Here is a 27,896-nt window from a genome sequence, read left to right as displayed (position 1 = left end):
GCAAAAGTAGAAAGTCAAGAGATACCTGGGGTAACAGGCAAATTTGGCCTTGGAGTACAGAATGAAGCAGGGCAAAGGCTAAAAGTATTTTGCTAAGAGAACATACTGGTCATAGCAAACCATCTTCCAACAACACAAGAGAAGACTCTGCACATGGACATCACCAGATGATCAATACCTAAATCAGACTGATTTTATTCTTTGCAGCCAAAGATGGATAAGCTATGTAAAGTCAGCAAAAACAAGACCAGAGGCTGACTGTGGCTCAGATCATGAATTGTTTATTACCAGATTCAGACTTAAATTGAAGAAAGTAGAGAAAAACACTAGATCATGCAGATACAACCTAAATTAAATCCCTTACAATTATACAGTGGACATGACAAATAGATTCAAGGGATTAGATCTGACAGATAGAGTGCCTGAAGAACTGTGGATGGATGTTTGTGAATTGTACAGGAGGCAGTGATCAAGACCATCCCCGAGAAAAAGAAATGCAAAAAGGTAAAATGGCTGTCTGAGGAGGCCTTACAAATAGCTGAGAAAAGAAGAGAAGCTAAAAGCAAAGGAGAAAAGGAAAGATATAAGCATCTGAATGCAGAGTTCCAAAGAATAGCAAGGAGAGATAAGAAAGACTTCCTCAGCAATCAATGCAAAGAAATAGAAGAAAACAATAGAATGGGAAAGACTGGAGATCTCTTCAAGAAAATTAGATACCAAGGGAACATTTCATGCAAAGATGGGCTCAATAAAGGACAGAAATGGTATGAACCTAAGAGAAAGAGAAGATATTAAGAAGAGGTGGCAAGAATACACAGAAGAACCATATAAAAAAGATCTTCATGACCCAGATAACCACGATGGTGTGATCACTCACCTAGAGCCAGACATCCTGGAATATGAAGTCATGTGGGCCTTAGGAAGTGTCACTAGGAACAAGGCTAGTGGAGGTGATGGAATTCCAGTTGAGCTATTTCAAATCCCAAAAAATGATGCTGTGAAAGTGCTGCATTCAATATGCCAGCAAATTTAGAAAACTCAGCCATGGCCACAGGACTGGGAAAGGTCAGTTTTCATTCCAATCCCAGAGAAAGGCAATCTCAAAGAATGCTCAAACTACCACACAATTGCACTCATCTCACACGCTAGCAAAGTAAAGTTCAAAATTCTCCAAGCCAGGCTTCAACAGTATGTGAACTGTGAACTTCCAGATGTTCAAGCTGGATTTAGAAAAGGCAGAGGAACCAGAGATCAAATTGCCAACATCCGTTGGATCATTGAAAAACCAAGAGAGTTCAAGAAAATAATTTACTTCTGCTTCAGTGACTACATCAAAGCCTTTGACTGTGTGCATCACAACAAACTGTGGAAAATTCTGAAAGAGATGGGAATACCAGACCACATGACCTGCTTCCTGAGAAATCTGTATGCAGGTCAAGAAGCAACAGTTACAACTGGACATGGAGCAATAGACTGGGTCCAAATCAGGAAAGGAGTACGTCACAGCTGTATATTGTCACCCTGCTTATTTAACTTATATGCAGAGTACATCATGCGAAATGCTGGGCTGGATGAAGCACATTTGGAATCAAAATTGATGGGAGAAATATCAATAACCTAAGATACACAGATGACACAGCCCTTATGGCAGAAAGCAAAGAGGAACTAAAGAGCCTCTTGTTGAGAGTGAAAGAGGAGAGTGAAAAAGTTGGCTTAAAACTAAGATCATGGCATCTGGTCCATCAGTTCATGGCAAATAGATGGGGAAACAATGGAAACAGTGAGAGATTTTATTTTGTTGGGCTCCTAAATCACTGCTGATGGTGACTGCAGCTATGAAACAGTGTTTTAAAAGCAGAGACATTACTTTGCCAACAAAGGTCCGTTTAATCAAAGCTATGATTTTGCTCAAGTAGTCATGTATGGATGTGAGACTTGGACTATAAAGAAAGCTTAGCTCCAAAGAATTGATGCTTTTGAACTATGGTGTTAGAAAAGACTGTTGAGAGTCCCTTGGACAGCAAGGAGATCCAACCAGTCCATCCTAAAGGAAATCAGTTCTGAAAATTCATTGGAAGGGCTGATGCTGAAGCCAAAGCTCCAAAACTTTGGCCACCTGTTGCGAATAACTGACTCATTTGAAAAGACCCTGATGCTGGGAAAGATTGAAGGCAAGAAGAAGGGGAGGAGATGTTGAATGGCATCACCGACTCAATGGACATGAGTTTGAATAAGCTCCAGGAGTTGGTGATGGACAGGGAAGCCTGGCGTACTGCAGTCCACGGGGTCGCTAAGAGTCATACATGGCTGTGCGGTTGAACTGAACTGAACTGAACTGAACTGGTTTTATTAGGTGATTCATCAGTCTGGCAGCATCCCATCTGCAACTACAAAGGCAAGAGGTGATACAAAATGGAACTCTTAAAAGATGGGTGGGGCAAGATCATTAGAAAAAGAAAAGAAACTGTGATTTGAGGCTGGCACATCTTTTTTTATGGGGAAGAAAATGCAAGGGTTTTATCGTACAGATTTCCTCTTCTTCCCTTGGGGAAGGGAGTTGGGATGCAAAGGGTCCACGTGACAGATTACTTCTTTGGTGTTATTCAGTCATTAAGTCATATCTGACTCTCTGGGACCCCATGGACTGCAGCTCCCAGGCTTTCCTGTCCTTCACTATCTCCCAGAATTTGCTCAAACTCGTGTCCATTGAGTTGGTGATGCCATCCAACCATCTGATTCTCTGTTGCCCACTTCTCCTGCCCTCAATCTCTCCCAGCATCAGGGTCTTTTCCGATGAGTTGGCTCTTTGCATCAGGTGGCCAAAGTATTGGAGCTTCAGCTTCAGCTTCAGCATCAGTCCTTCCAATGAATATTCAAGGTCGATTTTCTTTAGGATTTACTGGTTCAATCTGGTTGCTGTCCAAGGGACTCTCAAGAGTCTTCTCCAGCAGCACAATTTAAAAGCATCAATTCTTCAATGCTCAGAGCTCAAAGATACTGTTATGTATATCCCTTGAGGCTTTCCAGGTAGCCCAGCAGTAAAGAATTCACCTGCCAATGTAGGATATGCATGTTTGATCCCTGGTTTGGGAGGATGCCCTGAAGAAGGGAATGGCAACTCACTCCAGTATTCTTGCCTGGAAAATCCCATGGACAGAGGAGCCTGGCAGGCTCCAGCCCATGGCATTGCAAAGACCTGGACAGGATTTAGTGACTGAACAACTTGAGGTGGAACCAGGACTCTGCCCTAGGGTTGCAGTATTGTTTCTTGACTGCTCCTCCCTTGTCTCTGCAGCCCCTCCCTTCCCTGATTGTTGTTCATTCAGTTCTATCTGACTCTTTGTGACCGCATGAACTATAGAAGGCTAGGCTTCCCTGTCCTTCACTATCTCCCAGAGTTTGCTCAAACTCTTGTCCATTGAGTTATCAATGCCATCCACCCATCTCATCCTTTGTCGTTCCCTCCTCCTCCTGCCTTCAATTTTTCCTGGCATCAGGGTATTTTCCTTTTCCTGATTAGCAACTGTTTGAAAGTTTCCTGTGCCCAGAAGCCCCACCAGGGTCCTGCTCAGTTTCAGGAGTTTCCTATGAACATTAATGTTTTAGAAGCATTGTTTAAAGTAAAATTGAAATCATCTGAGCTGTTAGGTGTGTGATCAATTCAATGTTAGAACCTTTGTCACTTTTCTAATCTCTATTTAATTTGCTCTCTTTCTTAAGTCAATTTTGGTAATGCTTATTTTTCTAGAATATTATCCTTTTCCTGTCTTATCAAATCCATTGCCATAGTTACATAATTATTTTAACATCTCTTACCTTTGTAGTTATATCTCTGTCATTTAAGTTGATGTCTAGCTTTGAAGGAGGGAAGGGGGCAGGGTATAATTGTCAAAAGAACCACAGCTATTGAGGATACAACATAAACTGAGTAGAAACAATTACGCCCAAGTTGGTGGAAGACTCAACTTCCAGTCGACCTTGGACTTTATTGCATCCTAAATGATGCACCCACAGGCACCATGACAGTTCCAAGGTTGATCATAAAAGACTAAAAAGTGGGCAGTGCCCCAATTCCTGGAAATCCCCACCTCTTCCTCAAAATAGTTGGAATAGGAGAAGGAAATGGCAACCCACTCCAGTATTCTTGCCTGGAAAAGTCCATGGACAGAGGAGCCTGGCAGACTGCAGTCCATGGGGTTACATGACTGAGCATGTGCGCACGAGGGTGGAGGGAGATGGGTTGGTAGCAATAAAGTGATAGAACTAAAAAAAAAAAAAAAAAATAGTTGGAATAATCCTCTCATTCTTTAGCCTATGAAATTACCCAGCCCATAAACACTAACCGCCACTGCACCCCAGAGCTCCTCTCGCCTTCTGAGAGGCCGGCATTTGGCCTATGGAATGTGTATCTCTGCTTTCACTTTACTATTGCTTGCCCTTGAATATTTTCCTGCACAAACCAAAGACCCTCCCTTGGTAGCCTGTCTCAGGAACTTGTCTGAGACCTGGGATAGGACCATCCTCTCAAATCCCATTTCCCTGCAACCTTTTTACAAAAGATATTAATAAATCTATTTCTTTCCAGGCCAGAAGGGAATGGCAGGACATACTGAAAGTAATGAAAGAGAATAACCTACAACCTAGATTACTGTACCCAGCAAGGATCTCATTCAGATATGAAGGAGAATTCAAAAGCTTTACAGACAAGCAAAAGCTGAGAGAATTCAGCACCACCAAACCAGCTCTTCAACAAATGCTAAAGGATCTTCTCTAGATAGGAAATGCAGTAAGGTTGTATAAACGTGAACCCAAAACAACAAAGTAAATGGCAACGGGACCACACCTATCAATAATTACCTTAAATGTAAATGGGTTAAATGCCCCAACCAAAAGACAAAGATTGGCTGAATGGATACAAAAACAAGACCCCTATATATGCTGTCTACAAGAGACCCACCTCACATCAAGAGACACATACAGACTAAAAGTGAAGGGCTGGAAAAAAATATTTCACGCAAACGGAGACCAAAAGAAAGCAGGAGTCGCAATACTCATATCAGATAAAATAGACTTTCAAATAAAGGATGTGAAAAGAGACAAAGAAGGACACTACATAATGATCAAAGGATTAATGCAAGAAGAAGATATAACAATTATAAATATATATGCACCTAATATAGGAGCACTGCAATATGTACGGCAAACGCTAATGAGTATGAAAGAGGAAATTAATACTAACACAATAATAGTGGGAGACTTTAATACCCCACTCACAACTATGGATAGATCAACTAAACAGAAAATTAACAAGGAAACACAAAGCTTGAATGACACAATGGACCAGCTAGACCTGATTGATATCTATAGGACATTTCACCCCAAAACAATCAACTTCACCTTTTTCTCAAGTGCACACGGAACCTTCTCCAGAATAGATCACATCCTGGGCCATAAATCTGGTCTTGGAAAATTCAAAAAAATTGAAATCATTCCAGTCATCTTTTCTGACCACAGTGCAGTAAGATTAGATCTCAATTACAGGAAAAAAATTGTTAAAAATTCAAACATATGGAGGCTAAATAACACGCTTCTGAATAACCAACAAATCATAGAAGAAATCAAAAAAGAAATCAAAATATGCATAGAAATGAATGAAGATGAAAACACAACAACCCAAAACCTATGGGATACTGTAAAAGCAGTGCTAAGGGGAAGGTTCATAGCATTACAGGCTCACATCAAGAAACAAGAAAAGAGCCAAATAAATAACCTAACTCTACACCTAAAGCAATTAGAGAAGGAAGAAATGAAGAACCCCAGGGTTAGCAGAAGGAAAGAAATCTTAAAAATTAGGGCAGAAATAAATGCAAAAGAAACTAAAGAGACCATAGCAAAAATCAACAAAGCTAAAAGCTGGTTTTTTGAAAAAATAAACAAAATTGACAAACCATTAGCAAGACTCATTAAGAAGCAAAGAGAGAAGAACCAAATTAACAAAATTAGAAATGAAAATGGAGAGATCACAACAGACAACACTGAAATACAAAGGATCATAAGAGACTACTACCAGCAGCTCTATGCCAATAAAATGGACAACTTGGATGAAATGGACAAATTCTTAGAAAAGTATAACCTTCCAAAACTGAACCAGGAAGAAATAGAAGATCTTAACAGACCCATCACAAGCAAGGAAATCGAAACTGTAATAAAAAATCTTCCAGCAAACAAAAGCCCAGGACCAGATGGTTTCACAGCTGAATTCTACCAAAAATTTAGAGAAGAGATAACACCTATCTTACTCAAACTCTTCCAGAAAATTGCAGAAGAAGGTAAACTTCCAAACTCATTCTATGAGGCCACCATCACCCTAATTCCAAAACCAGACAAAGATGCCACAAAATAAGAAAACTACAGGCCAATATCACTGATGAACATAGATGCAAAAATCCTTAACAAAATTCTAGCAAACAGAATCCAACAACATATTTAAAAAATCATACACCACGACCAAGTGGGCTTTATCCCAGGAATGCAAGGATTCTTTAATATCCGCAAATCAATCAATGTAATACACCACATTAACAAATTGAAAGATAAAAACCATATGATTATCTCAATAGATGCAGAGAAAGCCTTTGACAAAATTCAACACCCATTCATGATTAAAACTCTCCAGAAAGCAGGAATAGAAGGAACATACCTCAACATAATAAGAGCTATATATGACAAACCCACAGCAAGTATCACCCTCAATGGTGAAAAATTGAAAGCATTTCCCCTGAAATCAGGAACAAGACAAGGGTGCCCACTCTCACCACTACTATTCAACATAGTGTTGGAAGTTTTGGCCACAGCAATCAGAGCAGAAAAAGAAGTAAAAGGAATCCAGATAGGAAAAGAAGAAGTGAAACTCTCACTGTTTGCAGATGACATGATCCTCTACATAGAAAACCCTAAAGACTCTTCCAGAAAATTACTAGAGCTAATCAATGAATATAGTAAAGTTGCAGGATATAAAATTAACACACAAAAATCCCTTGCATTCCTATATACTAACAATGAAAAAACAGAAAGAGAAATTAAGGAAACAATACCATTCACCATTGCAACAAAAAGAATAAAATACTTAGGAATATATCTACCTAAAGAAACAAAAGACCTATACATAGAAAACTATAAAACACTGATGAAAGAAACCAAAGAGGACACAAACAGATGGAGAAACATACCATGCTCATGGATTGGAAGAATCAATATTGTCAAAATGGCTATTCTACCCAAAGCAATCTATAGATTCAATGCAATCCCTATCAAGCTACCAACGGTATTTTTCACAGAACTAGACCAAAGAATTTCACAATTTGTATGGAAATACAAAAAACCTCGAATAGCCAAAGTAATCTTGAGAAAGAAGAATGGAACTGGAGGAATCAACCTGCCTGACTTCAGACTCTACTACAAAGCCACAGTCATCAAGACAGTATGGTACTGGCACAAAGACAGAAATATAGATCAATGGAACAGAATAGAAAGCCCAGAGATAAATCCACGAACCTATGGACACCTTATCTTTGACAAAGGAGGCAAGGATATACAATGGAAAAAAGACAACCTCTTTAACAAGTGGTGCTGGGAAAACTGGTCAACCGCTTATAAAAGAATGAAACTAGAACACTTTCTAACACCATACACAAAAATAAACTCAAAATGGATTAAAGATCTAAATGTAAGACCAGAAACTATAAAACTCCTAGAGGAGAACATAGGCAAAACACTCTCCGACATAAATCACAGCAAGATCCTCTATGACCCACCTCCTAGAATATTGGAAATAAAAGCAAAACTAAACAAATGGGACCTAATGAAACTTAAAAGCTTTTGCACAACAAAGGAAACTATAAGCAAGGTGAAAAGACAGCCCTCAGATTGGGAGAAAATAATAGCAAATGAGGAAACAGACAAAGGATTAATCTCAAAAATATACAAGCAACTCTTGAAGCTCAATTCCAGAAAAATAAATGACCCAATCAAAAAATGGGCCAAAGAACTAAACAGACGTTTCTCCAAAGAAGACATACAGATGGCTAACAAACACATGAAAAGATGCTCAACATCACTCATTATTAGAGAAATGAAAATCAAAACCACAATGAGGTACCATTACACGCCAGTCAGGATGGCTGCTATCCAAAAGTCTACAAGCAATAAATGCTGGAGAGGGTGTGGAGAAAAGGGAACCCTCTTACAGTGTTGGTGGGGATGCAAACTAGTACAGCCACTATGGAAAACAGTGTGGAGATTTCTTAAAAAACTGGAAATAGAACTGCCATATGACCCAGCAATCCCACTTCTGGGCATACACACTGAGGAAACCAGATCTGAAAGAGACACGTGCACCCCAATGTTCATTGCAGCACTGTTTATAATAGCCAGGACATGGAAGCAACCTAGATGCCCATCAGCAGATGAATGGATAAGGAAGCTGTGGTACATATACACCTTGGAATATTACTCAGCCATTAAAAAGAATTCATTTGAACCAGTTCTAATGAGATGGATGGAACTGGAGCCCATTATACAGAGTGAAGTAAGCCAGAAAGATAAAGAACATTACAGCATATTAACACATATATATGGAATTTAGAAAGATGGTAACGATAACCCTATATGCAAAACAGAAAAAGAGACACAGAAGTACAGAACATACTTTTGAACTCTGTGGGAGAAGGTGAGGGTGGGATGTTGCGAAAGAACAGCATGTATATTATCTATGGTGAAACAGGTCACCAGCCCAGGTGGGATGCATGAGACAAGTGCTCGAGCCTGGTGCACTGGGAAGACCCAGAGGAATCGGGTGGAGAGGGAGGTGGGAGGGGGGATCGGGATGGGGAATACATGTAAATCTATTGCTGATTCATGTCAATGTATGACAAAACCCACTGAAAAAATAAATAAATAAATAAATTGTAAATATTAAAAAAAAAAAATCTATTTCTTATTTATCACTTCACTTCCTGCTGAATTCCTTCTGCACTGAGACATAAAGAACATGAGCTTCATTAGGTCCTGAGACAAGTTGTGCAGTTTCAGTAGGAAAATTGTTGGTTTGAGTCTCACCTGAGTTATGGCGTCAGCTTCTCTAACAGTTCTTTCTCACTGAGTGGTTATTCTATTTGACCAGTCTAATTTTGCTGTCTTTTAGTCCCAGGCCCTGGTTGGATGCTGCAGTAAGCCACCTGGATTCCCAGTTCTCAGGCACTCATTCTCCCAGCTGCTTGCGAAACAGGAAGGAAGGGAGCAGGGCACAATTTTGAAAGGATGACATAGCCTAAGGATACAGCAAACTGATTAGAATCAAATGGGCCCAAGATGGCAGACAAGTCAACTTTGACTAAACCTTGATCTTCCATATATGCTCATTATACCACATCAGGAAGCTACATGACACACCTAGAGGTGCCAAGACTGTTCCAAGGCTGACCATTAAAGACAAAAAGTGGGCAGTGGCTCAACTCCTGGAAATCTCTTCTTCTCCCAAACAGTTGGAATAATTCTCCCACTCATTAGCCTATGAAATTGCCCATCCCATAAAAGCTAACCACGCCACATTTTGAGGCCGCTCATGTCTTCTGCCATGGCCCACACTCTGTGGAGTATGTTTCTTCCAAGGCCACACTCACCCTATGAGATCTGTGGAGTGTGTTTCTCTCTAAATAAATCCATTTCTTCTTTTTTTAAAAAATAAATCCATTTCTTACCTATCACTTTGTCTCTCACTGAATTTTTTTCTGCAATGAGACATCAAGAATATGAGCTTCATTAGGTCCTGAAACCAGGTCTGTGATCTCAGTTGGAAAATCATGGTTTTTTGCTGGGTTCAAGTACCAGTCATGTGAGTTAGAGTCCCAAGCAGGGTTTTGTTGAAGTTCAAGTCCACACTTCATGGGTTCAAGTCCCAAACTGGGTTTTGGCTGGGTTTGAGTCCCAATCTGAGATGAATGGTTTCACTTTGAATGTTGGAGACTGATGACTTGCAATTATCTCTCTTTCTGGGGATTGTCTTAGCAAAAGCAAATAATCTTACCCAAGGATATAACTTTCTCCTCAGGATAGCCCACACCCCACTGCTCATCGCCCTGGCCGTGAGGCAGGACAATTCTGAAGGGTCATTCCAGATCCCAAGCATCCCATGGTTACTCCTAAAGCCTCTGTTGCAACTGTACAAGGATCAAATTTTCCTTCTGCCCAGTTCTCTCTACTTCACCCATCATAAATATTGTTCCCAAGAACACTCCCTAAAAACCTCCCTGTACACAAATCTTACAGTTGCAAAGATTGTTTCTAGGGGAACCTGACATACCATATTCCCTTGAAAGTGCTGTATTTTCCATTGTCAGCTTTTGAGTCTTAAGTCTGATTGTAATGTCAGCCTGAGCTTTGGCAGTGCTGCAGATGAAGGAAGCAATTCTCTCTTTTTCTGCATGAACTAGAGGTAATCTACCAGTCAATAATGGTTTAAGCAGATAGGGTATGAGGTCCCTGGAATAAAGGGAACTAAGCATATCTTTCTTGACTTAAGAGAAGCCATTTTTGGCCAAGCCATTTTGTGATCTAAGCCTGGCCACAATGTTTGTCCACAAACAGGTCTCAGTGATTAATGATCTTAAGGGAGGCAAGAGAATGAAGGAGTAAAGAAAAAACAGTCAAGAAACAATTGTTCAGTGATAAAGTAATCCTAGTTTTGGAATATACGTAACAATTTGATACATGTCTTTGGGTTCTGCAGGACCTAAGGCCCTCACTCGGGTGAAGGATGGAAGACTGATGTTAATTCTGACTTCAGTCAACTAAAGCTTGGACTCTGTGGACCTTTGCCTCAACTACATGCTGAATTCTCTCCCCTGCTGAAGCCCCTTCATGGGCTTCCCAGGTGGTGCTAGTGGTAACGATTCTACCTCCCAATGGAAGAGACTTAAGAGGCCCTGGTTCAATCCCTGGGTTGGGAAGATCACCTTCTTCCTAAGGAGGAGGACATCGCAATCCACTCCAGTATTCTTGCCTGGAGAATCCCATGAGCAAAGGAGTCTGGTGGGCTATAATCCATAGGGTTGCAAAGAAAGCTACTTAGCCCTCATGCATGCACACAAGCCCCTTCATGAATATGCATGTGTCTTTAGCTTAAAACTTCCCCCATTTTGCTGTTCAGGGAGACACTGCTTTGGGAAAAATTCTCACTGCTCTCTTTACTTGCTGCAAGTAATAAATCATTTCTTTTCCAGCTTTTGCCTTGGTTGGGTCTATTTATTGCAAGAGAATGGGGGAGAGAGAAAATGGTCACATCCCAGGTCTTGGGTTAAATCCTGGATGGGCTGCCATGTTTGGGTCCTTATCTTCATGTAAGGAAGAACTCAAAAGTGAGCCGTACTAAAATGAAAGCAAGTTTATTTTAGAGAGATACACATTCCATAGGCAGAAAGGAGACTGTCTCAGAAGGTGAGAGTGGCCCTAGGGTATGGGGTGGAGTAATTTCACAGGCGTGGGAAGATTATTCCAACTATTTTGGGGAAAGTTTGGAGATTTACAGGAATAAGGCCACTGCCCACTTTTGGGTCTTTGTACAGTCATGATGGGTGTGTCATTTGCCATGCTAATTATTACAATGAACCTATAATGAGGTTCAAGGCTTATAAGAAGTCAAATCTTCCACTATCTTGGGTATAGTTGGTTCTAACTAGTTTTTGTCATCTCCTCAATGGCTGTGTCACTCTTTTAAAGATTGCGCCTTGCCTTCACATCATTTAATTTTGGCTTGATACCTTTAAGATGTGAGTCCTGTTTCCTGGGTAACAGTGAGGTCTTACTGCTTCCATGATCCCTAATCTCACCATACTTTCCCTATCATAGGATAGAGAGCTCTGGAGGACCAGGCATCCCCACTGGGGGCTGATATTGTCTCCTGTTTTTCTTCCAGGCTCAAGAGGAGAATGTGGATAGGATCAGAAGTGGAGGTCAAGAAATCTCATTCAGAGTACCAGATTTCCAGGATCTTACCCTGTTTAATTTTTAAAATTCTTTTAATACAAGTAATCAAAAACTTTTCAAATGTCAGATATTTTAATTAAATTATGTCCTTTAATTTTTATTATACAATTTTCATTTAGAAGTTCTCTGAAATTCACAAGAGGAGGGGAAATGGGGATGAACAGGAAGAAGGGAAGGGGAGATGAAGAGTTGATGTTTTAAACACTTGGTTGTACATATTATTGTAGTTTTTGTTTTGTTATTATTTTAGCTGCTGTTCTAGCAAGTTGATTCTTACTATATCTTGCCACAGATTTCTAGGACATCTCCTCAAGGAGCTGGGGGAGAAACTAGGAGTCATCTGTGAAACTAATAATGACTATTTTAAAATTTAAAGTGAAAGCTTTTGATTCTCAAACTTTATGTTCTGAAGTTGTATACATTTAACAGCATGATATCTAGCATTTAACATTATGATACTTGGTAATTCACATGAAAGAATCCATAGGATAAGTGCCTTCCAGAATTCAGTGCCTAGAATAAAACTTTTCTATCAAAGAAGTTTTTTTTCCTTTTTTTTTTTAACCAAACTTGTATGTTCTATCAAAAGAAACATGCAAGTTTCATTTAAACTGATATGAAGATTTATATGGCCTTTTTACATGGATCTTTATTTTCTCTAGTTTCCAGGAAATCTATAGTAAAATGGTTATTATAAACAGTGATTGTAATACTTCCAGTTCATTGTATAATTATCTTCTCCACATGTCTTAGCTTGGCTTGGATTCTGAGCACTGTGGATTTTGATGTGGCTGAATATCCAGATTTTGTTTCCTTTAGAGAATGTTGAAGTTTACTGTGGAAATGATAAAAATTACCTCTGATTCAGCTTGTCCCTTTAAAGGCTTGTTTTTAAGCTTTGTTAGGTTGGTCATAAAGTATCCTTTACTTTGTGGCTGGTTTTTACTGATTCAGCATTGACTGTCCCAGAAGTTTTGAGTTCTATCCTGTGGTTCTACCCTGAGGTCTCTCAGCCTCTTGTGAACTCTGGGAATTGTTGTTTTCAGTTATCCAGTAGTTGTACTCTTCCCAGTCTCGTGGAGTTTCACTTACACACCTGTAGCTTAATTTTCATGCAAAGACACAAAGCAATTACCCATACAGATTTCTAGAGCTCTTTCCCTGAATAATTCCCTCCACTCTCTAACACTTTGCCTCAGCTCTCTGAACCTGTCTTCTCAGCTAAATGAAGCCATCATGTTCTGCTTGAGAGTCCTCTCTCTTTGGTCCAGAAAGTTCCTCCAGGTTTCCTTCTGGGATGACATTACAGTTCATTTTGTTTGTTTCCTTTCTCCAAGATATCATAGTTCTGCATTGCCTGTTATCAGATAATAGCTTTAAAAAATCATAATTTATTCAATTTTTTAGCTGTCTATGTCAAGAGAGGAAGTCAGGGAGCAGTTACTACTCTGTCATTGCTAGACATCCAATTCTCTTATTTGAAAATGTCATATTTATCACTGTCTATTAATGTAAGCAGCATCTAGCACAGTGCTTGACACAGCTGGCATTCAATAAATGATATTCAATGAATGATTAGATGGTGATATTATTCACCCTAATGATTGTGACTCAAAGCTTTTGCTTGAGGCTCTGTTAATAAGTGAACATTTAGCAGGAGAAAAATAAATAAACTTGGAATTTCTGCTTATGAAAGAAATATCTCAAAGGATGCATCTAGTCTTGATCATGTTTTGTAAAGACTGAAGGAATTTTAAATCAGTGACCATGGAAACAGATTTGTGGAGGGCACAAACAAAACCTTGTGTACACCAGGACCCAGAGACCCCACAGAAACTGAGCCAGAACTGCATTTGAGTGTCTCCTGCAGAAGTATGGGTCAGCAGTGGCTTGTCAAAGGGGTATGGGCTCTGGGTGCAGCAGACTTGGCTATGGCATAAGCCCTCTTGGAGGAAGTCACCATTAACCCAACCATAGAACCACCAGAACTTACCCAGGACTGGGGAAACAGACCCTTGAGGCACAAACAAAACCTTGTGTGCACCAGGACCCAGGATAAAGGAGAAGTGACCCCACAAGAGATGACCCAGACTTGCCCATGAGTGTCCAGGAGTCTCTGGTGGAGGTGTGGGTCAGCAGTGGCCAGGTGCAGGGTCGGGGGCACTGAGTGTGGCAGTTCTGACTAAACATGGTCCACTGAAGAAGGGAATGGCAAACCCCTTCAGTATTCTTGCCTATAGAACCCCATGAACAGCATGAAAAGGTAAAAAGATAGGACACTGAAAGATGAATTCCCCACGTTGGTAGGTGCCCAATATGCTACCGGAAATCAGGGAGAAATAACTCCAGAAAAAATGAAAAGACGGATCCAAAGCAAATACAACAGCCAATTGTGGATGTGATGGGTGATGGAAGTAAAGTCCGATGCTGTAAAGAACAATATTCCATAGGAACCTGGAATGATAGGTCCATGAATTAAGGTAAATTGGAGGTGGTCAAACAGGAGATGAGTGAACATCAACATTTTAGGAATCAGCGAACTAAAACGGACTGGAATGGGCGAATTTAACTCAGATGGCCATTATATCTACTACTGTGAGCAAGAATCCCTTAGAAGAAATGGAGTAGCCCTCATAGTCAACAAAAGAGTCTGAAATGCAGTACTTGAGTGCATTCTCAAAGATGACAAAATGATCTCTGTTCATTTCCAAGGCAAACCCATTCAATATCAGTAATCCAAGTCTATGAAAGTGAAAGTGAACTCACCCAGTTGTGTCCAACTCTTTGCAACCCCATGGACTATAGCCTACCAGGCTCCTCCATCCATGGGATTTTCCAGGCAAGAATACTGGAATGGGTTGCCATCCTTCTCCAGGAGATCTTCCCAACCTAGGAATTGAACCTGGGTCTCCTGCATTGTAGGCAGATGCTTTACCATCTGAGGCACCAGGGAAGTCAAATATTTATTTATGGGTCTTCCTTGCTGCTCAAGGGTTTTCCTCTAGTTGTGGAGAGCAGGGGCTTCTCATTGCAGTGGCTTCTCTTGTTGCAGCTCTCAGGCTCAGTAGTTGTGGCGCATGAGCCCAGTTGCCCTGAGGCATGTGGGATCTTCCCAGAGAAAGGATCGGACCCGTGAACCCCAAATCACAAGGCAGATTCTCAACCATAAGTCTATGCCCTAACCAGTAATGCTGAAGAAGCTGAAGTTGAATGGTTCTATGAAGACCTACAAGACCTTCTAGAACTAACACCCAAAAAAAAAAAAACAATGTCCTTTTCATTATAGGGGACTGGAATACAAAAGTAGGAAGTCAAGAGATACCTGGAGTAACAGGCAAATTTGGTCTTGGAGTACAGAATGAAGCAGAGCAAAGGCTATCAGAGTTTTGCCAAGAGAATACACTGGTCATAGAAACACTGTCTTCCAACCACACAAGAGAAGACTCTACACAGACATCACCAGATGGTCAACACTGAAATCAGACTGATTATATTCTTTGCAGCTGAAGATGGAGAAGCTCTATACAGTCAGCAAAAACAAGACCAGGAGCTCACTGTGGCTCAGATAATGAACTCCTTGTTGCCAAATTCAGACTCAAACTGAAGAAAGTAGGGAAAACCACTAGACAATTCAGGTATGACCTAAATCAAATCACTTACTATTATACAGTGACATTTTTATATTTACATATTTACAGTAAGTGACATTATTATACAGTAAGTGACAAACAGATTCAAGGAGTAGATCTGATAGACAGAGTGCCTGAAGAACTATGGATAGAGGCAGTGATCAAGACTGTCCCTAAGAAAAAGAAACACAAAAAGACAAAATGGTTGTCTGAGGAGGCCTTAAAAATAGATAGCTGAGAGAAGAAAAGCTAAAGGCAAAGGAGAAAAGGAAAGATATAAGCATCTGAATGAAGAGTTCCAAGTACTAATGTATGGATGTGAGAGTTGGACTATAAAGAAAGCTGAGCACTGAAGAATTGATGCTTTTGAACTGTAGTGTTGGAGAAGACTCTTAAGATCCACTTGGACTGCAAGAAGATCCAATCAGTCAATCCTAAAGAAAATGAGTCCTGAATACTAATTAGAAGGTCTGATGCTGAAGCTGAAACTCCAGTACTTTGGCTACCTGATGCAAAGAGCTGACTCATTGGAAAAGACCCTGATGCTGGGAAAGATTGAAGGTAGGAGAAGGGGACAACAGAGGATAAGATAGTTGGATGGCATCACTGACTCAATGGATATGAGTTTGAGTAAACTCCGGGAGTTGGTGATGGACAGGAGACCTGGCGTGCTGCAATCCATGGGGTCGCAAAGAGTCAGACATGACTGTGCAAATGAACTGAATTGAACTGAAAGAATAGCAAGGAGAAATAGGAAAGTCTTTCTCAGTGATCAGTGCAAAGAAATAGAGGAAAACAATAGAATGGGAAAGACTAGAGATCTCTTCAAGAAAATTAGAGATACCAAGGGAACTTTTCATGCAAAGGTGGGCACAATAAAGGACAGAAATGGTATGGATCTAAAAGAAGCAGAAGATATTAAGAAGAGATGGCAAGAATAAAGAAGAACTGTACAAAAAAGATCTTCATGACTCAGATAACCACGATGGTGTGATCACTCACCTACAGCCAGACATCCTGGAATGCAAAATCAAGTGGACCTTAGGAAATATCACTATGAACAAAGCTAGTGGAGGTGATGGAATTCCCACTTTGAGCTATTTCAAATCCTAAAAGATGATGCTGTAAAAGTACTGCAGTCAACATGCCAGCAAATTTGGAAAACTCAGCAGTGGCCACAGGACTAGAAAAGGTCTGTTTTCATCCCAATCCCAAAGAAAGGCAATGCCAAAGAATGTTCAAACTACCGCACAATTGCACTCATCTCACATGCTAGCAAAGTAGTGATCAAATTCCTCCAAGCCAGGCTTCAACAGTACATGAACCGTGAACTTCCAGATGTTCAAGCTGGTTTTAGAAAAGGCAGAGGAACCAGAGATCAAATTGCCAACATCTGCTGGATCATAGAAAAAGTAAGAGAGTTCCAGAAAAATATCTACTTCTTGTTTAGTGACTATGTCAAAGCCTTTGACTGTGTGGATCACAATAAACTGTGGAAAAATTCTTCAAGAGGTGGGAATACCAGGTCCCCTGACCTGTCTCCTGAGAAATCTGTATGCAGGTCAAGAAGTAACAGTTAGAACTGGGCATGGAACAACAGACTGGTTCCAAATCAGGAAAGGATTTCGTCAAGGCTGTCTATTGTCACCCTGCTTATTTAACTTATATGCAGAGTACATCATGTGAAATGCCGGGCTGGATGAAGCACAGTTGTAATCAAGATTGCCAGGAGAAATATCAATAACCTCAGATATGAAGATGATACCACCCTTATGGCAGAAAGTGAAGAACTAAAGAACCTCTTGATGAAAGTGAAAGAGGAGAGTGAAAAAGCTGGCTTAAAAGTCAAATTCAGAAAGTTAAGATCATGGTATCTGGTCCCATCACTTCATGTCAAATAGATGGGGAAGCAACAGAAACAGTGACTGTATTTTCTTGGACTCCAAAATCACTGCAGATGGTGACTGCAGCCATGAAATTAAGACACTAGCTCCTTGGAAGAAAAGCTATTACCAACCTAGACAGCGTGTTAGAAAGCAGAGACATTACTTTGCAAACAAAGGCTCATCTAGTCAAAGCTATGGTTTTTCCAGTAGTCATGTATGGATGTGAGAGTTAGACTATGAAGAAAGTGAGCACCGAAAAATTGATGCTTTTGAACTATGGTGTTGGAGAAGACTCTTGAAAGTCCCTTGGACAGCAAGGAGATCCAACCAGTCAACCCTAAGGGAAATCAGTCCTGAATATTCATTGGAATGACTGATGCTGAAGCTGAAACTCCAGTACTTTGGCCCCTTGATTCGAAAAACTGACTTATTTGAAAAGACCCTGATGCTGGGAAAGATTGAAGGTAGGAGAAGGGGATGACAGAGGATGTGATGGTTGGATGACATCACTGATCAATGGACATGAGTTTGAGCAAGCTCCAGGAGTTGGTGATGGACAGGGAAGCCTGGCATGCTGCAGTCCATGGGTCAAAAATATCCGACACGACTGAGTGACTGAACTGAACTGACCATGGAATTATAAATGAGAGACCTTCACTTTAGGGCCTATTTCTTATTCATGTTATCTTTTGGCTGTGAAGCATGTGAAATGTTAGCTCCTTGACCAGGGATCAAACTGTACCCCCTGCATTTGCAGGGGAGAATCTTAACCACTGGACTTCTGGGGAAGTCCTCAAGACTATTTCTAATGAAAAGTATTATAATAGGAGCTCAACAGTGCCTACATGTAACTGAATATATTTACTCAACCATCTTAAAGCTTGAATCATTTCATTTTTGAGGATTGGATAAGGTAGTCCATGTAGAAGATGAAGTATTTTTTATCTATGAGTAAAAATCTGAATACAGAAGACTTAGGGGTAGCTGCTGATATTATATTTTTCTCCTCTTCTTCAACTGCAGCAATAGGCAGAACACCTTGACTTGCTAATTTCCTTTTCCTACTCTTCCATTTTCCCTTACTTCTTAACAACTATCCCTCCGTCTTCATATTCCCTTCTTTCTAAGGTCAGATTTATCCTTCAGAAAAATCAATGCAGTAGTAGGCCTCAAGAGATTTATGGATATATCAATAGATTTCTTATAATACACTGGTTAATAATTCATCTGGGAACAAAGTTATTTTATAAAGAAGTTCTCTTCACTTGAAACAAATAAATGACACAATAAATAGTATGACAGTACTGATGTGCTTCCACTACTTACATTTTTTAGACTTCTTGAAGGGGAGAATGAAATCTTGGTATTCCCTCAATTGCCTAACATTTATTCAGTCATTTAACAAATATTCATTGAACACTTTCTGTATACCAGATTCAAAGCTAGGAACTGGTGACATGAAGATACTGCTGCCTTCCTTCTAGGAACATATAACCCAGCAAAAGACATTTAAACAAGCAATTTGAAATACAAACAATAAGAATTGTTATAGAACTCACATCTGTGAGATGGAAACCAATTCTGGGGACAGTAACCGCAGATAAATCTTGCCAGAAGAGGGAAAGCTTGAGCTGAGATTTATAAAACCTAAAGCAGCTAGCTCATCTGGTGAAGAAGGGGGAATATAATTCCAGGATAACAATAGGCATGTGTGTATGTGTGTGTGTTAGTGGCTCAGTCGTGTCTGACTCTTTGAGAGCCCGTGGACTGTAGCTCACCAGACTCCTCTCTCCATGGAATTCTCCAGGCAAGAATACTGGAGCAGGTAGTCATACCCTTCTCCAGGGGATCTTCCTGACCCAGGGTTGGAACTTGGGTCTCCTGCATTGCAGGCAGATTCTTTACCAACTGAGAAACTAGAGAAACAATATGTATAAAACCCCATAATCATGAAAGTGTATTGGCATATTCAAGGAACTGGACGTGGCTTGGTGTGGCTGGGGAGCAGTAAGGACTGGCCAGATATAAGGGTTATAGATGCCAGGTGAAGGAATTTAAACACCTTCTAGTCAGGACATATCATAATCAGTTTTGCATCTTCATTTTCAAAGTTATTCCTGCTAGAATGGAGGATAGAATGTATAGAATAGATAGCTTAGGTAACACATAATAAGAGACTTAAGCAAAGACAAAGCATTATGCTTGCACATAATTGTCACTGAATGGCTGTTTGTCGAATGAATTTATCAGTGAAGAATGAATATAGCTCAGTGTTGTTCATTGTCACACATGTGTGTACAGCTCTAGGGACAAAGTGCAGATAGAAGTCCTTTCTTGAGAGAAGGGACTTGAGAGTGCTGACATGATCAAAATTGCATTTTAGAAGAATAATTCTGCCTGTAAAGCACCAGGTGAGCTGAAAAGGGAACAGGCAGGAGCATGCAGTAGCAGCTGATCAAGGATACTGCAGTGGGCCTGCAGAAAAGAGACTGTAGCCCACCAGGCTCGTCTGTCCGTGGAATTCTCCAGGCAAGAATACTGGCATGGTTAGCCATTCTCTTCTCCAGGACATCTCCCCCACCCAGGGATCAAACCCAGGTTTCCTGCATTGCAGGCAGATTCTTTACGTCTGAGCCACTAGAGAAAGACCCTAACTCTCTTCGAGGTCTTAACTCTCTTCAATTCTGTGAAGGTTGAGAGAGCTGAGGAAGCTGCAGAGGAAAAGTTTGAAGCCTGTAGAGGTTAATTCATGAGGTTTAAGGGAAAAAACCATCTCCACAATATAACAGTGCAAGGGAAGCAACAAGTGCTAATGCAGAAGTTGCAACAAGTTATCTGGAAGCTCTAGCTAAAATAATTATAAAAGTGGCAACACTAAATAGCAGATTTTCAATGTAGATGAAACAGCCTTATATTTCTATGTAGACTGAAACAGCCTATATTGAAAGATGTTGGCATCTGGGCTTTTACATAGGTAAAGAGGAGAAGTCAATGCCTGGCTGCAGAGCTTCAAATGTCAGGCTGACTCTTTTTTAGGGCCAACTGTGGTCCCATCACTTCATGGGAAATAGATGGGGAAACAGTATCAAACTTTATTTTTTTGGGCTCCAAAATCACTGCAGATGGTACAGCCATGAAATTAAAAGACGCTTACTGCTTGGAAGGAAAGTTATGACCAACCTAAATAGTATATTAAAAAGCAGAGACATTACTTTGCCAACAAAGGTCCATCTACTCAAGGCTATGGTTTTTCCAGTGGACATGTATGGATGTGAGAGTTGGACTGTGAGGAAAGCCAAGTGCTGAAAAATTGATGCTTTTGAACTATGGTGTTGGAGAAGACTCCTGAGAGTCCCTTGGACTGCAAGGAGATCCAATCAGTCCATCCTAAAGCAGATCAGTCCTGGTGTTCATTGGAAGGACTGATGTTGAAGCTGAAACTCCAATACTTTGGCCACCTCATGCGAAGAGTTGACTCATTGGAAAAGACCCTGATGCTGGGAGGGATTGGGGGCGGGAGGAGAAGGGGACGACAGAGGATGAGATGGCTGGATGGCATCACCGACTCGATGCGCATGAGTTTGAGTAAACTCCGGGAGTTGGTGATGGACAGGGAGGCCTGGAGTGCTGCGATTCATGGGGTCGCAAAGAGACACGACTGAGCGACTGAGCTGAACTGAACTGAATGTAGTTGGTGACTTGAAGAAGTTGATGCTCATTTACCAAAAATCCTAGGCCCATAAGAATTATGCTAAAGCTGCTCCCAGTGTTCTATAAATGGAACAACAAAGCCTAGATGCTTAGCATATCTATTTATGACATAGTTTACTGAATGTTTTAAGCCCACTTTTTGAGACTTACTGCTTAGGGAAAAAAATGATTATTCCAAAATAATGCTGTTCATAGACGATGCACCTGGTAATGTAAGAACCCTGATGGAGCTATGCAGCAAGATTTGTGTTGTTTTGTGCCTGCTAACACAGCATCCTTTCTGAAGCCCATAGATCAAGGAGTAATTTTGTATTTAAAGTCTTATTATTTAAGAAACGGAACCATAGAAGACAGACTTGTTTTTGCCTACGGGTTGGAGTTGGGGGAGAGATAATTTGGGAGTTTGGGGTTAGCAGATGCAAACTATTATGTATAGAATGGATGTAATTTTTTGAAAAATATTATTTTTTTATTTTTGGCCACATTGCATAGCATGTGGGATCTTAGTTCCCAGACCAAGGATCAAACCTGTGTCCCTGAAATGGAAGCATGGGTCTTGGCCACTGGACCACTATGGAAGTCCCAGAATGGATGTCATTAGCAGCATTAATGATCCATGAGAAGGGGTCAAAATGCAAACATTAACAGGACTGTGAAAGAAGTTGATTCCAACTCTCACAGTTGACTTTGAGATTGCTCAGGGTTTGAGAGAATAGGCTCGAATTTTGAAAGAATTTTTGCTGTGGGTAAGATGCTATCAAATAGCAGTGTACGCTTCAGAGAAATCATTCACAAAAGGAAGGGTTAATCGATACAGCAAACTTCATTGCTGTCTTATTTTAAGAAATTGCCAGAGCCATCCTAACTTCAGTAACCCACACCATGACTAGTTGGCAGCCATCAACCTCAAGACAAGATCCTCTACCAGCAAAAAGATTGTATCTCATTGAAGGCTTGGATGATGATCAGCATATTTCAGCAATAAGGTATTTTAAATCAAGTATGTACATTATTTTTTAGATATAATACTTTTCCACATGTAACAGATTATAGTATAGTGTAAGTAAAAGTTTTATATTTATCAGGAAGTCAAAAATTTTGTGTGACTTACTTTACTGTGGTATTCACTTTATCCTGGTGGTCTAGAACTGAACCCACAGTACCTCTGAGGTATGTCTGTAGTTTAAAGCCTATTCTGAGAAGCTCTTCTTATTTATTTTTAAATTTAAATTTTTATTTTTTTATCTTTTAAAATTACTGTTGAGAAAATTATTACAGTAGAAATGGAAGATATGCCAGAGGAAGAGAGCATATTAATAGATGTATAGAGAAGAGTCATCTCTTCTGAAATGTTTGATACTTGGTTTCCTATTCTAAGATTTCTCTGACCCTTTATTATGCTAATAGTATGTATTATAACTCTAAAGATGGCTGATTAAGTGTGTAGTGTTTACAAAACATTTTTCTTTCAGCTACAAGCCATTTGTTTAATACAGACATTCTTAGGGACATAGTTTGGGGAGATTTGGTCTAGGAAGTATATCTTAAATATCTTGCTTTCCATTTCTTAGATAACAGAATTTTCAGGATAACAGGTCATTTCCTCCCAAAGTTCTCTGTATGTCTTCATTACAAATCCATTCTCCTGTTGATATGATTAAATTCAGAGCAGTCCCTTGGTTCCTCTAGTCATAGTTCTCAATTGGGGTTAGTCTTTCCATGTTTGGAAATCTGTGGAAATACATAGGGGTGTGTCATCAGCCGCCAGTGTACCAGACAGTCCTGAAACTTGAAGAACTCCCCCTAAAATGTTTTCCCTATGACATAAAATTGCTAGGAAGAAAGTCAAGAGCTCTTCAACTGCTGTATTATCAGTTGAACAAGACTTTGGCCCATCTGAATAGTTCAAGTCACCTATCGCTCTTATCTCTGTGAGCTGTGCAAAAAAACATCATCAACTTTCTCCACTGGAATACATGGCCTATGTATAGTATACCTCTGCAAAGAAGCTGAAATATCAAAACATCAAAACGTAGCTTTCTGACCTAAGTGCTACCCACTTGGTCTACTTGCCACACATTCTACCCTGGTCTGCCATGAACTTCTAAGGACTTAACTTTTGAAAACTGTGAAATATTATTATTTTTCTCATTTTTACAAAGCAGGAACCTGTGATTTAGAGGTTCAGTAAATTGACTCTTCAAGGTTACATAGATAGCAGGTGCTAGAACTAAGCTTCAAACTCAAGCATTCTGACTCCCATACCCAGGAACTTCACTGTTAAAATGCCTTCATTACATTTTTCAGTCATATTCTATTCCTTTTATATTATTGTGGAATGCATCTTAATGATTTATAGGCTACTTTATTACCCCAAATATCTGAGACTCTGTTTATTATCAGATTAGATACTCACTGTACATGTCAGCAAGAGCAAGCCACAACTTTTTTCATCTCATCACTAAAACAAAGAAATTGTATTAGAAACTCAATCTCCAGTGTTTCTCTTGATACAAAATTTAATAATTTTATCAAGAATATTTAGACTTTTACTCTCAAGACTTATCACTTTCAATTATTTCATATCTAAACCAGACTAAGGGGTTTTCTGTTACTATTTTGAAAAAAGTATTTTTACCAGCAAACAAAAGTAGGTGTCCTAAGTGATATCCTCAGGCCTTTGGCCCCCTGTAGTGATCTACAAAACCCAAATTAAGGACTTGTAATGTCTTTCTCCTCTCCCTGAGCCCCAGATTGCCTTCTCATAAACTTATTGTCAAAAGTCAAGGAAGAGTAATTTTGTTTCCTTTGAGGTAAAACAAAACAGATGTTGTCAGTCAGTCAGTCAGTTTAGTCGCTCAGTCATGTCCGACTCTTTGCGACCCCATGAATTGCAGCACGCCAGGCCTACCTGTCCATCACAAACTCCCGGAGTTTACTCAAACTCATGCCCATCGAGTCGGTGATACCATCCAGCCATCTCATCCTCTGTCGTCCCCTTCTCCTCCTGCCCCCCAATCCCTCCCAGCATCAGGGTCTTTTCCAATGAGTCAACTCTTCACATGAGGTGGCCAAAGTATTGGAGTTTCAGCTTCAGCATCAGTCCTTGCAATGAACACCCAGGACTCATCTCCTTTAGGATGGACTGGTTGGATCTCCTTGCAGTCCAAGGGACTCGCAAGAGTCTTCTCCAACACCACAGTTCAAAAGCATCAATTTCTCAGCGCTCGGCTTTCCTCACAGTCCAACTCTCACATCCATACATGACCACTGAAAAACCCATAGCCTTGAGTAGATGGACCTTTGTTGGCAAAGTAATGTCTCTGCTTTTTAATATGCTATCTAGGTTGGTCATAGCTTTTCTTCCAAGGAGCTAGTGTCTTAATTTCATGGCTGCAGTCACCATCTGCAGTGATTTTGGAGCCCAAAAACATAAAGTCTGACACTGTTTCCACTGTCTCCCCATCTATTTCCCATGAGGTGATGGGACCAGATGCCATGATCTTAGTTTTCTGAATGTTGATCTTTAAGCCAATTTTTTCACTCTCCTCTTTCACTTTCATCAAGAGGCTTTTTAGTTCCTCTTCACTTTCTGCCATAGGGTGGTGTCATCTGGATATCTGAGGTTATTGATATTTCTCCTGGCAATCTTAATTCCAGCTTGTGCTTCTTCCAGCCCAGCGTTTCTCATGATGTATTCTGCATATAAGTTAAATAAGCAGGGTGACAATAAACAGCCTTGACATACTCCTTTTCCTATTTGGAACCAGTCTGTTGTTCCATGTCCAGTTCTAACTGTTGCTTCCTGACCTGCATGCAGATTTCTCAAGAGGCAGGTCAGGTGGTCTGGTATTCCCATCTCCTTCAGAATTTCCCACAGCTTATTGTGATCCACACAGTCGAAGGCTTTTGCGTAGTCAATAAGCATTGCCTATATTTATGCTTACAGTCAGAAACATCCCTCCCAGGTCTTTACTGTTTTCACTGTTCCATCACAATATCTTTATCCATAGCCTGACTTTAATGACAACGCTATTTTCATGGTGTGTAAAAAGTAGTTATTATAAAAATATTAGTGAACTTTGTGTAATGAAAGAAATGTAAAAAATAAGGAATCTCCCATTTCCTCCAAAAAAACACATTCATGTAGAATCCCACTCCAAGAGGAATTAATCTTTTTTTCAGTGTTATAATGCTGTTTTGCTGTTCATGAGCTAATTTACATGAAAAATTTACACGCTCCAAACTATACAGCATTTACTATATTTAAAGCAGCTGTCTTCTTTTCACTTAAGAAGTTTTTTTCTAAATTACTTGCTTAACTGCCATTTTCAAATTAGGATGCCTGGTATTAATTTTATTATTAAGCGGTAGAATATGCCCATGGTATAAAACTTAAACACAAAAGCTAATAAAATGTTATCCTTAGATATAAAACTTTATCTTTAGACAGTTATCTTTTTACTGCAGATCCATGATTTAAACTACCAGAATGATTTTTACACATATTAAATTACACGCTAAGTAACTTTAGTCCTGTCTGACTCTATGTGATCCCATGGATTGTAGCCCACTAGGCTCCTTTGTCCATGGATTCTCCAGGCAAAAATACTGGAGTGGGTTGCCATGCTCTCCTCCAGGGGATCCTCCTGACCCAGGGATAGAACCCTCGTCTCCTGCGCCTCCTGCACTGCAGGTGGAGTCTTTACCACTGAGCCACCTGGGAAGCCCATTAAATTATGTATGTTCCTCTAAAAATAATACACCATGGTATAAACTATCTTGAAACAGTGGGAGCATAACATACACATTGCTTTGCACCTTGCTTTGCTGTCTCAGAATTTAGAAATCATGACACACCCACTCAGATCAATCTCCTGCTTCTCAACTACACCGTACTCCTCACAGAATTGTGTCATTAACACACCAGTCTCCTGTGGATGGATACATAAGCTGTTTTCCATTCTTTTGCTTTTAAAATAGCAAAAATAGGTATGAATAACATCCTTATTCATCCTTACACACATACGGGAATACGTTTGAAGGATAAATTCCTACAAGTAAAGTTACTAAGTCATGGGAATCCTTGATACATAATACTGAGCTGCTGCCTATTAAAGTTTTCTCAATTTATGACAGTGAAAAAGGCTTGATTTACAGCATTTATATTAATGTCATTTTAAAAAGAAGCTTTTGTTACGGTAATACTAAATACAATATCCATATTTATGAAACTCAGTGTTTGTTCACAGACATTAGGAGGTATGCTCATTTAGGAGATAAACTAATTAGGACCCTCCTGGTCACTAAGCTTCATATCACATAAAAACATACCCACGTACAGCTATATATAACTCTTGAGATGAGTTGCAGTTGATATATTTTTAACAGAAAAATGTTAATTAAATATACATTAATATTTATTAGTGCTTTGGAGTCCATTCATTTTTTCCCCAGGGCTAAAAATTTTGCCTGGTTTCTTAAAAATTTGCAGGTCCTTAGGCACTGCTCCCAGGGCTTAATGGCTGTATCCCAGTAGTTAATTTGAAAAGCAAATTGCCTCAGTCCTTTCAGTAAAATTTTAAGAGCCATTTATTCTGTATTCTCTTCTTCCTTAAGTAGTTTAATAAAGTTTCAGATATTTAGCTAACACTTTGCAGGAAGAGAAGTATTCCCAAATTCCCTAGTCCTAGAAAATAGTAGCCACACTAAATAGGTCAAGTCTGTATTGTTTAGGGAACAAGGAGACTTTTGTTGTTTTTTAGGGGAGTGATCCTTGTGAGAGTAGGGCTGTGGATACAGGTGAATAAATTGCGACCCAGGACAACTTCCATTCCTACCAGGATGTTGCTGTCAATTGTGTAACAACGAAGGCATTCTGTCTAAGGATTTAAGCCTCCAATAAGTTTTTCAAAGCCACACTTTGTTTTGCATTTCATCAGAGAGAGATTTCTCTGGGTACTTCAAAAGATAATGATGTTTGAATAGCTCTTAGAAAGCTGCCAAGAGTTTTCCTTAGAGCTCCTCTCTACAGTAGCTTTACTATTACTTAAAAATACGACTCTTACTCCAATTTCAATCAACGTTAAGTACTGGGTCATTACAGAAAGCGTACTTCCAAAGGCAGGCTGCCCGCTGTTAAGGAGAATCCGAACTGCGTATTTGGCAGCTTGGGCCGCCGTTTTCGTCACCGATCTCCACTTAGTCGCTTGCGTCCTTCGGAACCGCCCTCAGGACAAAGGGTGGTAGGTGGAGGTGGGGAAGGGTCCAGGCAAGGGCTGCTGTTAAGAGGAGGCTATCTGTGTGGCCTCTTTTCAGGTTACTGGGTTTCAACGTCAAGCCAGTTTTTCTCCTCGTCTCCCGTGAACCTCCGGTCTGAGGTCACATAGACGCCCGGGTGGCTCACAGGAGCCAGCAAGGAAGTTTTCTTAGGGTCAGGACTCAGGAATTTCACCCGCAGGAACCAACACCAAGCTGGTAACCGAGACTCCATCCAGCCTCACTGCACAGCCAGTACCGGGAAGAGCTTTGGCGGTGACGCTCCAGGCTACGCCTCTGCTGCCAGCCAATGACAAGCGGGGGCCGCTTTGGGGCCTGCGCTCATTGGGTTGTGCTGGCTCCGCCCCGG

At 40.2% G+C, this 27,896-nt stretch overlaps 1 long non-coding RNA gene across 1 annotated transcript; it reads right to left on the bottom strand.

Moving 5' to 3' along the window:
* Positions 1–22,812: 22,812 nt before the first annotated feature.
* Positions 22,813–27,879, bottom strand: LOC133040270 (uncharacterized). The gene is made up of 3 exons (XR_009688938.1): positions 27,384–27,879; positions 23,685–23,729; positions 22,813–22,999 (listed from the first exon to the last, which is right to left on the bottom strand). It is a non-coding gene; the product is annotated as an uncharacterized LOC133040270 (long non-coding RNA).
* Between the last annotated feature and the right edge of the window lie 17 nt (positions 27,880–27,896).

Source organism: Dama dama, chromosome 20 (genome assembly GCF_033118175.1).
Source record: "Dama dama isolate Ldn47 chromosome 20, ASM3311817v1, whole genome shotgun sequence".
Taxonomy (NCBI): domain Eukaryota; kingdom Metazoa; phylum Chordata; class Mammalia; order Artiodactyla; family Cervidae; genus Dama; species Dama dama.
This window is presented reverse-complemented; position numbering and strand designations above follow the sequence as displayed.